Source organism: Capsicum annuum, chromosome 3 (assembly GCF_002878395.1).
Source record: "Capsicum annuum cultivar UCD-10X-F1 chromosome 3, UCD10Xv1.1, whole genome shotgun sequence".
NCBI classification, from domain to species: Eukaryota; Viridiplantae; Streptophyta; class Magnoliopsida; order Solanales; family Solanaceae; genus Capsicum; species Capsicum annuum.
In genome coordinates, this window is record NC_061113.1 from 199,187,412 (window position 1) to 199,198,372 (window position 10,961).

Here is a 10,961-nt window from a genome sequence, read left to right on the forward strand (position 1 = left end):
TAATACTTTCCCAAATATCACACAATACATGTCCAACCTCTTCTTCCCTAATTTATATGGGAAGGGTGAAACTCCCAAAATCTTAGAGCTTTTTGGGAAACTTTCCCATTACCCTCAAACTACACTCTTCAGTGAGTGAAACTACCTCAAACTCTACATGTCTTCTTTTTCCAGCCACCGCATCTCTCAAGTATTTGGTGAATTTGGGCATGTCCATCATTGCATCAATCATGGGAATATTGATGTGTAGTTGCTTGAAGATATCAATGAACTTCTTAAAATTTGCACCCTCCTTTCTTTTTCGGAATCTTTGTAGGAATGATGGTGGAGGCCGATTTCTCAACCATGATATGAAGTTGCTCAACAACCTCACTTTCTTTTTTTTTCTCTTGTATAGGTCCTATCTATGGAGTTGGTGCTGGGATCAATCTTTATGAGAAATGAGGTGGATACTTATAGTTGTCTAGTAGTTATTATCCTCTTTGGAGAATCTATATTCGACAATTCTACACTTATATCTTGACTTCTCTGTTTAGGAGGAGCTTCAACCATCTGTATTCCATTCTTGAGTCAGACTGCGATTTCCTATTTAGTATTATTCTCATCACTTGGTAGTACACCTATAAGTCTTGCCTGCTGTGCTAAAGCTTGTTGGCCCACTTGACGCTCAAGTTCACAAATAGACTTCTACATTTTATTCATAATCTGAGATTATTATCCCATAAAATATTTCATTGTCTCTTCCAAAGAATTGCTTACTTGTAGAGCTTGTGGTGTATATTGATGTCTTTGGACCTGCTAATTTCGACCCCAAGAGAAATTTGGTGGTTTTTATTATTTTGTTTCCCCATATAATATATAGATTCTAGGTTCAAAGGACATCCATATTAAGCATGATTTTCTTCACACTTATCACAAAACAATGCAACCACCTGAACCTGTTATACCTGTTGAACTTTACCTGTACTTGAGCTAATAAACTCTGCTTCATTAAGGCACACACTGTGAAATATTAGCTCAAATATCAAATACATCATCTAACTCTAACTTACCCGGTGTTTTCTAGGTAGAAGTGAACACTCTGCAGGGCTCTGAATAGCCTCTATAATATAAAGACATAAGATTAAGCAACACCTCTATTTTATCGTAACTCTTGGATAAAATTTTCCCTTGAGTTGTAGCATCTAATAAAGACTTAGATTTTGGCCTCAATCATTCAATAAAATTATGCCCAATAATTTTCTTGGGATGATGGTGGTGTGGGCAATATCTTAAGTATTCTTTATATCTCTCCCAAGCTTGGAGAAAGGATTCGACATCTTCTTGAACAAATCTAGAAATCTTGCCTTTTAGCTTTTTTGTTCTCCTAGATGAGAGAAGCCTATTGAGAAACTTTTCAGACAAAGTATTCCAAGAGGGGATAGATCCTGCCGATTTATTTTGCAACTATTACTTCACTTCTTCAATCAGTAAAAAAAAATAGTGTCAACTTTACGTATTCATCTGAAATATTTTGGTAGTGGAAGTTGTCACTAAACTCAGTAAACTCTAGTAGGTGCTTTTGTGGGTCTTCATATGGTTTACCCTCATATTGACAAGTGTTCTGCATTAACCATACCATGCCCTCTTAAAGATCAAATTTCCAGTGATATTCGGCTTCACAATAGCTGTAGAGGCATTTTGCTAATTTGGCCTTACAAAATTTAGCATTGAAAAATGTGGTGCAGGATGGGGCTGGACTACAACACTGAAACACCCTGAGTTTTGACCTTTGGAAATTTCCTGAGTTTTTAAGCTCTTTAGGAACCATACAACTCAAGCATACCAGTCGTATGTTGTGCTAACGACTTAGGAGCCAAGTCATATGATAAACAATGTGTTCTAGGTTATTTTTCATCCAAGGTATGACAAGACTCCAATGAGTCATATAGAGATAGTACGAGAGAATAGGGCCAATCGTATGTTAAACAATATGCATTCATGATCATGTACTGCCTAAGGTACGACAATAGGGTACCAATCGTATGATGTTGATACGAGTTAGGCGATGTAGTCGTATGTTAGACAGAATTATAGTCCAACTTTCTGCCTAGGGTACGAGTTAGGGGTACTACTCGCATGATTGGATACAAGTGAGGGGTCCAAACAATACCCACCAACATTATTTTTTTAAAGCTTTTAAGCTGAGGGTATTATGGATATTTCCCACCTCAAATCTTGAAGATCCCATTCCTATAAAACCTTTTGGCCTCTAACTTTAGAAGATTAAAAACACTCTTTAAACTCTCTCTAACAACTTCTCAAGAAGATTGGACTAAGGTTTCTTTAAAGTGGTCATCTAGAGGCTTAAGGATCAAAATTTCTTCGTGAATCATCATAACCCAGGCATGTTACTTCTCCCTCATTGTTAGTTCAACTAAAATCATATTTTAATTTATGGTTTTTATAGTGTTATTGTGATATTATTTGGGTATTGAAATATATGTTGGGGGTTTTGGTTGTTCTTTGTTGGATAATATTTTCCCATGTTTTTTTATGGTTTTCATGCTATAATCATGGTTTGAACATGTAATTGCATGTGAATGATCAATTGATACTTGGTTTTGGTTTTGGAAACTATATGCCTTTAACATATTTGTTAAAATGTCTATGAGAATAGTTTTGTAACATAGTTTAACTATTATTGAAAACCTTGCATTACATAATATGATAATGGGACCTAAATTGGTTTAAATGGTTTTGGCTTTGGTTAAACATGGTTTTTAAAACCTTATAGGGTACAATGGAATCCCCTAAATGAGTAATCTATGAAAACTTTGTGGGATACATGGGAATCCACTAAGTGATTTTAATAATGGATTTTTGGGTACATGGGAATCCTCTAAGATTATCTAATGACATTTCTTGCAAGCTATAGTCGGTATGACGATACCATATTATAATACCTTAAGAATTGGCTCTTGGAATTGATGGTTTAGTTATGTGTTAATGTTTTAATTGGGCAATAATGGAGATTGTGATAGTTGCAATGAAGGTGTGAGTCCAAAAAATTGACACTGAAAACTCATATTTGCCGACATGAGAATTGGTCTTTATGACCACGTACTTGTGGGGTACAAGAGAATCCTCCAAGTATATACTCATACATATGTATTATAGAGGGCGAAGGATACAAGGAAATCCCTAGCCACCTATGGTATCTCCAGTTCGTGCGGTTACATGCACTGGGGCCCATTCAGGAGGGTAATACTGGACCTATATAGACCGTGGTTAGATTATTACAATAAGGCTACACAACCCAGGTTAAGGTTTTAAATGCATGCTAAATCCGATTCCCATTCCCAGCATGATCTATCTATCTATCTATCTATCTATCTAACTATATCTATATGTATATATACATGATTACATATGGATATTTACTTTGATTTTGAATAATGGCATTATTTGTCCTTACTCCTGAGTATATTCTAGCTTTTACCCACTAACCTATCTTAGGCACTGTATCCCTATGCGATGCAGGAACCGACCATACTATCACATCTTCTGCTCAGTGGCTTGGTGATTCGGGGACAACTTAAGTTAGGCTGAAGTGGCGAGATTTCATTATTCGGAAGGCCCATTTCATGTTATGGTTTATTTTATGCTTTTGCTATTCTCTTGACATTTGTTTTTGGCTATGGTCGGGGGCATGTCCTAACTAGATATTTTTTGACATTGTTTAGAGTCTTTGTATGAACAACTGTAGACTTAGGTATATTATGATTTAGAGAGGTTTAGATGGTATGCCTTGGTTGAGTTGGTCACAGCTCTAGACTTATCTAAAAGTCATTGAAATTTTTAATACTCTATCTTGTCATATGTTCAAAATTCATCAAACACAGGTTGTATATTGGTTGGTTGGATTGGGTTTGGGGGATGGTCTTCGGTTTCGGTCAGACTTGAGATGCCCAACATGACAAGGCCCTGGTATGGGTTGTGTCAGATTAGAATCAGGGCCTTGGTTTCAATGTCATGGGGTGTCTACAAAACCGTGTAGAGTAGAGTCTATTTTATGGGTGTGTAGCACACCACACTTATAAGGGAGAGGCTACGAAGCATCTAGGAATGTTTTATTTTCTTATTATTTTATTTTTGGCCTATAGAGTCTAGGGTCTTGAACTCTCTCCTAAATCTTCTTTTGTTCACTTTATAGATCATGCCCTTCTGATGATCCGAAGCTATTAGAAACTCACCTATCTCACTCTAGGATGATATGGATGGATCTTATCTAACTCATGAAGTACAAACCCGGTCAGGGGTTGGTGCTTCTGATTTTCCCGTGGAGTTCCACCGGTCTTCATTGACCCTACTCTAAATAGTGTCACTCATGACCAGTCAGCCAAGAAAATATTACCAATGTCGAGCTTCGACGTTCTATACAATTGTTAACCCAAATGGTGACATATTTTTCATGACAGTCTGATCTTATTAGTAGGATAAAGAATAAGATAAGGCCGAGAAATAAGTAGAGTAAGAAGTCTCAATATCCAAATTGGGGAAGAGGTCAGAGAAATAGTGGTAGAAGTGGTGGACAGTGGTCTAAGCAAGGGAATCCAGAAAGTTCCCAAGTTGTTGTTAGTATCCCTTATCCTTAATTTTTTGGTGATTATTATTTTTGGGCTGGTGGAGCTCAGTCAACCCCACCCTATCTTCCTTGCCAATTTTGTGGTCTGTTGCACTATGGTTATTACTATAAGGGTAGGAATCAATATTTTAGTTATGGTCAATTGGGTCACATGCAGCGGGAGTGTCCCACAAGGATTGCCACTGGGGGAAATAGGATCCCGATTTCCACCTCCCTAGCTTCTGCACCAAGGGCTTATGCTTTTGCTTAGGCATTGACCGAGAGTGTTCTTATGATCTCACTACCTGACAGAAGTCCGAGGCATTACCTGATGTTATTACTGGTATGTTGAAACTCTTTTATGTGATGTGTATTGTTTACTTAATTTGAGATCCACTCTCTCTTATGTGACCCATTATGGTTGTGTATTTTAGTTTTGGTCTTAAGTGAATTTTTGATCCTGTCTCTGTGTCTACCCCAGTAGGTGACTCTGTGATTGCTAGACAAGTCTATAGGGGTGTATGGTATCTGTTGGTAAAAAAAACTATGATGGATTTATTTGAATTAGATATGGTGGATTTCGATGTCATATTGGGGATGGATTGGTTGTACTCGTGCTATTCCTAGCTTGACTATCAGACCCATAAGTTTGTTTTTAAATTCCCAAATAAGCTAATTATTGAGTGAGAGGGTGGTTCCCTATTCCTATGGGTAGGTTCACATCATATCTCAGAGCTTAGAGATTAATCCTCATAGGGTGTCTCTATCAGCTGGTTTGGGTTAAAAATTCTAACTTGGAGGGCCCTTCTTTGCATTCCATCCCGGTGGTGAATGAATCTCCTTAGGTCTTCCCTAATGGCCTTCCTGGTGTCCTTTTTGATAGGGCTATTAAGTTTGGGATTATTCTTATTCCGAACACTTGTACTATTTCTATTCTCCCGTATAAAATGTCCCTAGCTGAGTTGAAGGAGCAGCTATAAAATCTTTTAGAAAAGGGTTTCATCCGTCCTCGTATGTCTTCGTGGGGTTTTTTCATTTTTTTGTGTATAAGGGGGATAGTTTCCTCTAGGTATGTATAGGTTGTTGGTGAGTGGATAAGGAATTTGGGGTGACCTCTGCGTGGGGTGGACTATATATATATTTTGCGCGGGGTACTCGGTAGGTATTACATTATGGTTAATGGACACTAAGTTTTAACCTTAGATATTGATTTTGGTGAAGAGAGTATATTAGCTCAAGGATAGCAGTGTGAGATTTATGAGGGTAGGTTGGTAGGATTGGTAAGGTGTGCAGAAGGAATGAGGTTGATGACTTAGGAAATGCAGGGGTGGGGAAAATTATGAAATAAAGGTTGAAGGTATAGGTATAACTGATGGATTGGGGATAAGTTATTGAATGGGTTAGGGCACAGAGATTGTGAGGCTATGATGGACCCCAAGTAGAATCTGGATAGATGAGGTTTTATGTATAAAACAGCCAAGTGTCCCTAGTACATGTCCGTAGACCCCTTAAAGTGGAGTGTTGTGCTTGTAGGTGTAGTAAGATGGAAATTGAAGGGCTAATCTTAAATTTTCTTCTAGCGGTGGACTTCAGGGGAAATTTGGGGTGAATTTACTCCTATTCTAGCAATTCTTTCCTATTTCGATTAAGAGGGTACTCTACTTGTGTTGCACGTATTCTAATAGTTCTTATGCCTAAGGTCCGCATTATATGTGCTGCACAAGTCCATACTCCAGCCTCTGAATCAAAGGCATTAATGGTCCTACAAAATTCGAGCTTCCAAGTGTTCAAGCTCTATGCCATGAAACTCATGACCCATATATTCATGTATTATATCATGCTTGGTTTCAAGAAATAGTGGTTTTAAGCAAAAATCCTCGCTTTGTTCCCTGAATATGAATTACGGCTTTATGTTACACTACCTATGATGTATGCCATTGTGTTTCTTTCGGTGCCCAGTCCTAAGGACTCCTACTATGGTGTGTTTATGTAAGAGTAATCCTTCATTTATAACATAGGTAGTTGCTTTGGAGTACCTCATGCCTATTGTACCGTGTCTCATTTCGCAGGTCTCATTTTGGGTAGTATGATAGATAGGAGTTGTAATTAGGAAGTAACCCCCTTTCTTGATGTTTATACTCTAGTTTCCGAGTGACCCTTCTTATGTTAGGATGGTGTACCTTTGGAAGTGTAGTGATGTGTTGGACGAGAGAGTAGATGTACTTTGTTACAAAATTCTAAGAAGACTACCAGAGCTAAGGTTATGTGTGTAGATAGAAGAATGAGATAAATATTATCATATGAAATAGTTTTGGAGGGGAGGGGTGGTGAAAACCTTTGTGATAGTGATTAGGGGTGTTAGTTTTGGTAAGGAAATACATAAAATGGGTATAGTAAAGATAGGCTGGAGTGTAGTGATTGATAAATACCCAACCATTATGTTATGCAACTATAGCTCCTTAATTTTAGTGATAGGCGGGTAGTATTGTCAGGGCGGTGTAAATTATAGGGTCCCATGGCTTTCATTATCACCTTTAACTCAAAGTTAGTTTTTACATGGGATGGATATATGGCTATACTCATGCCCTCATAGTTATGTATTCGTAGAGAGGGGGTTGGGAGGTTAAAATGGAGGGGTGTTATATTTATAGCTGAAAGCTTGATGGAGAGTGTAGACGTATTTAAGGGATATTAAATACATTGGTTAGGGATGAAAGAGCTCTGAGGGGAGCTAAAGGGGACATGGAGTCCGACTACCCATTTTTTCTCTTTGTTTCAGATAATCATGCTTAAAGTAGGTGTTCTTCATCATATCTTTTTTTTCTATCTTAGTTAAAAGAAAGATTTATTTTCTTACATCCTTATTTTCTAACCTGGTTAAAGGTCAGAGTAGGGTTGTTTGGGGTTTAAATCGTGCGAGTCATGCCTTGTCCCATCATTCGAGGATGAATGACCTAAGTGGGGGAGAATTGAAACACCTTAAGTTTTGGCCTTTAGAAATTTCTTGAGTTTTTGAACTCTCTGGGAACCATATGACTCAAGCATACTAGTTGTATATTGTGCTAATGACTTAGGATCCCAAGTATTATGATAAACAATGTGTTCTAGGTTATTTTCTGTCCAAGGTACGACAAGACTCCATACGAGTCGTATGGAGATGGTATGAGAGAGTAGGGCCAATCGTATGTTAAACAGTGTCCATTCATGATTTTATACTGCCTAGGGTACGACTATAGGGTACCAATCATATGATGTTGATACGAGTTAGTCCATGACGTCTCATGTTGGATAAAATTATAGTCCAACTTTTTGCCTAGGGTACAAGTTAGGGGTACTACTCGTATGATTGGATACGGGTGAGGAGTCCAAACTGTACCCACTTGTGTTATTTTTTGTATAGCTTTTAAGCTTAGGGTATTCTGGACATTTTCCACCCCAAATCCTTAAGACCCCATGTCCTATAATATATTTTGGCCTCTTATTACTCACTTTAGAAGATTAATAACACTCTTTAAACTCTCTCTAATAACCTTTCAAGAAGATTGGGCTAGGGTTTCTTCAAGATGGTCATATGGAGGCTTAAGGATCAAAATATCTCCGTGAATTTTCCTAACCCAGGCATGTTACTCCTCCCTCATTGTTAGTTCAATTAAAATCATTTTTTAATGGATGGTTTTCATGGTGTTATAGTGATATTGTTTAGGTTTTGAAATATATGTTAGGGGTTTTGGTTGTTCTTTGTTGGATAATGTTTCCCATGTTTTTCTTATGGTTTTCATGTTAAAATGGTGGTTTGAACATGTGATTGCATGGGAATGGTCAATTGCTACTTGCTTTTGGTTTTGGAAACTATAAGCCCTCAACATGTTTGTTAAAATGCCTATGAGAATGGTTTTGTCACATAGCTTGAAAATTATTGAAAACCTTGCATTGCATAATATGGTAATTGGACCTAAATTGGTTTAAATGGTTTTTAAATAATTTTTGGGAAGGCCTTGAAGGCCATAACTTTGGTTAAAAATGGTTTTGAAAACCTTATGGGGTACAACGGAATCCCTTAAGTGAGTAGTCTATGAAAACCTTGTGGGGTACACGGGAATCCCCCAACTAATTTTAATAATGGAGTTTTGGGTACATGGGAATCCCCTAAGTATTGGCTAATGACATTTATTTCAAGCTATAGTCGGTATGCTGATACCACATTATAATGACTTAATAATTGACTCTTGACATTTGTTTTTGGCTAGAGTCGGGGGCATGTCTTGACTAGATATTCTTAGACATTGTTTAGAGGCTTTGTATGGACAACTGTGGACTTGGGTATATTACGGTTTGGTTTGGTTTATATGGTATGACTTGGTTAGGTTGGTCATGATTCTAGACTTATCCGAGAGTCATTGAAATTTTCAATACTTTATCTTATTATATATTTGGAATTCATCCGACACGGGTTGTATATTGGTTAGTAGGATTGGGTATAAGAGTGGTCTCCGGTCCTGATTGGACTTGAGATGCCCGACACGATGAGGCCCTGGTTTGGGTCGTGTCAAACACTATCTACTGCATCATTCAGTTAGCCTTGAAGACCTAGATTGTTCAAGTTATCACCCAAAGCTCTCAACCATCTAAGAGTATGTTCAAGCTTGTGGTCAATATTAATCAAGGAATTGCCTTCACTTCTGGTATTTAGCATAAACTAACCTGTACCCTGAGAGAAACAAAAACAACTAACAAAAGTGAAATTTGAATAATTCAATAAATACTCAAAATAGTATCAATTCTAGCAAATCCCCGACAACGACACCAAAAAATTATTGCGTCCTTTCTCACACGCAAGTGTACGTAGTCATACAAGTAATTAAGGATGTAAGTCCAAATATCGTACCCACAAGGATTTGAAAAATAGAAGTTTGTCTTTGAATTCTTATTCAAGTTAATCAGTAGGTGACCAATAACAAAGAGTGATTTGTGTGTTTTGAATGTAAATAAAAACAATTGTAGCAAGTCGTAGATTGGTTGTGTTGTAATTCAGATTTGATAAAAGATCTAGGGTTACGGTATTAACAATCCAGCTGTGGCGTGAAATCATTTATCTAATTTGCTTTCCTGAGTTATTTGTTGCAGGTTAGTTGTAAAAATACTGAGCATTTTTCCAACAACTCTAAGACTACTCGATTATCTCTAACGCCTATATTTCTATGATTGTTGGTTAATAGTGAAGTGCATAAAGAAATCATCTGTATCAACTAAGCTAGGTCACAGGGTATATTTCTATCCTCAGTGACGAATCGATTCCCTTTTCCTATAAGGTTCACAAGCTATCCCTATTTCCTGTTTTTCTACTTGCCGTTCCCCTTTTCAAGTACAACAAACAGGCCCTAGATAATATTCGTAAGGTGATCAATCAAATGAATAATTGAAAGCAAGAAGAAATAAATAACTCAATAGATGGAAAACAAAATAGATAATATGATTTTCAAGCCACAACTTTCATGTTCAACCACAACCCTAGAAATTAAGAGGTTTAGCTCCTCATGAATCTCTTTGGAAGAGGAGATTTCATAAGTTTACAAGGCAAAAATTGAAAATAAAATAATATAAAATAAATAAATTAAATCTTGTTCTTTAGATTTGTCCTAGCCTTTGCCTTCCCTAAATTCGTTCTCTCCCATAAAAAATGTTTAAAGGGGGTTTATATAGAGTTTAGAAACCCTTAGAATATCAAAAGTCAATCCCAATCGGGTTAGGATATGTTTCGTTTCGCAAAGAACAACCTAAAATTCAGACCAGTATTTAAAATTCCACCACTTCTTGCTTTGAGTGAGTGATGAAAGACTTCCCGACAATAACACAAATCCGCGCCACTACTTGTTTTGCAGCAGTCGCACAAAGAAAAATATGTTCTACCCTTCCACACTGTTTTGCAATGCATTGCGACTTAGATTCTTCCTTCATTTCTTTTGGTTCCTTGATGCTCTTTGTCTTCTTGTTTAAGCTCCAAATACCTCAGTACACTCCTATATAAGCAAATAATGAAACTCAATCATAAATCACATTATTTAAGCTCAAGACAACACAAAAAATAGAACAAATGTGAGGCGAAAGGTGGTAAAATAACATGATTTTTGGCCTCGCATCAATGATGAAGATCAATTTTATTTTAAATTATTTTATTTAAAAAATAACTTTTAAACAATTAAACAAAATATGTAATTAAAGAAAAGAAGATAATTAGAAAAAAGTAGAAAAAAATAAAAAGGCTAAAGAAGAGCAACAATGTCCTCTTTAATTCCCCTTTTGTTAACTATAAAATCTTTTGGTTTGAGCTTCCTGTTTTCTCTGATACCATTTGTAG

General features: G+C 36.8%; 1 non-coding gene across 1 annotated transcript; it reads left to right on the forward strand.

Annotated features, from left to right (window-relative positions):
* Window positions 1-1,248: 1,248 nt before the first annotated feature.
* Window positions 1,249-1,356, forward strand: LOC124897327. Its single transcript, XR_007054049.1, has one exon. It is a non-coding gene; the product is annotated as a small nucleolar RNA R71 (small nucleolar RNA).
* Window positions 1,357-10,961: the final 9,605 nt, after the last annotated feature.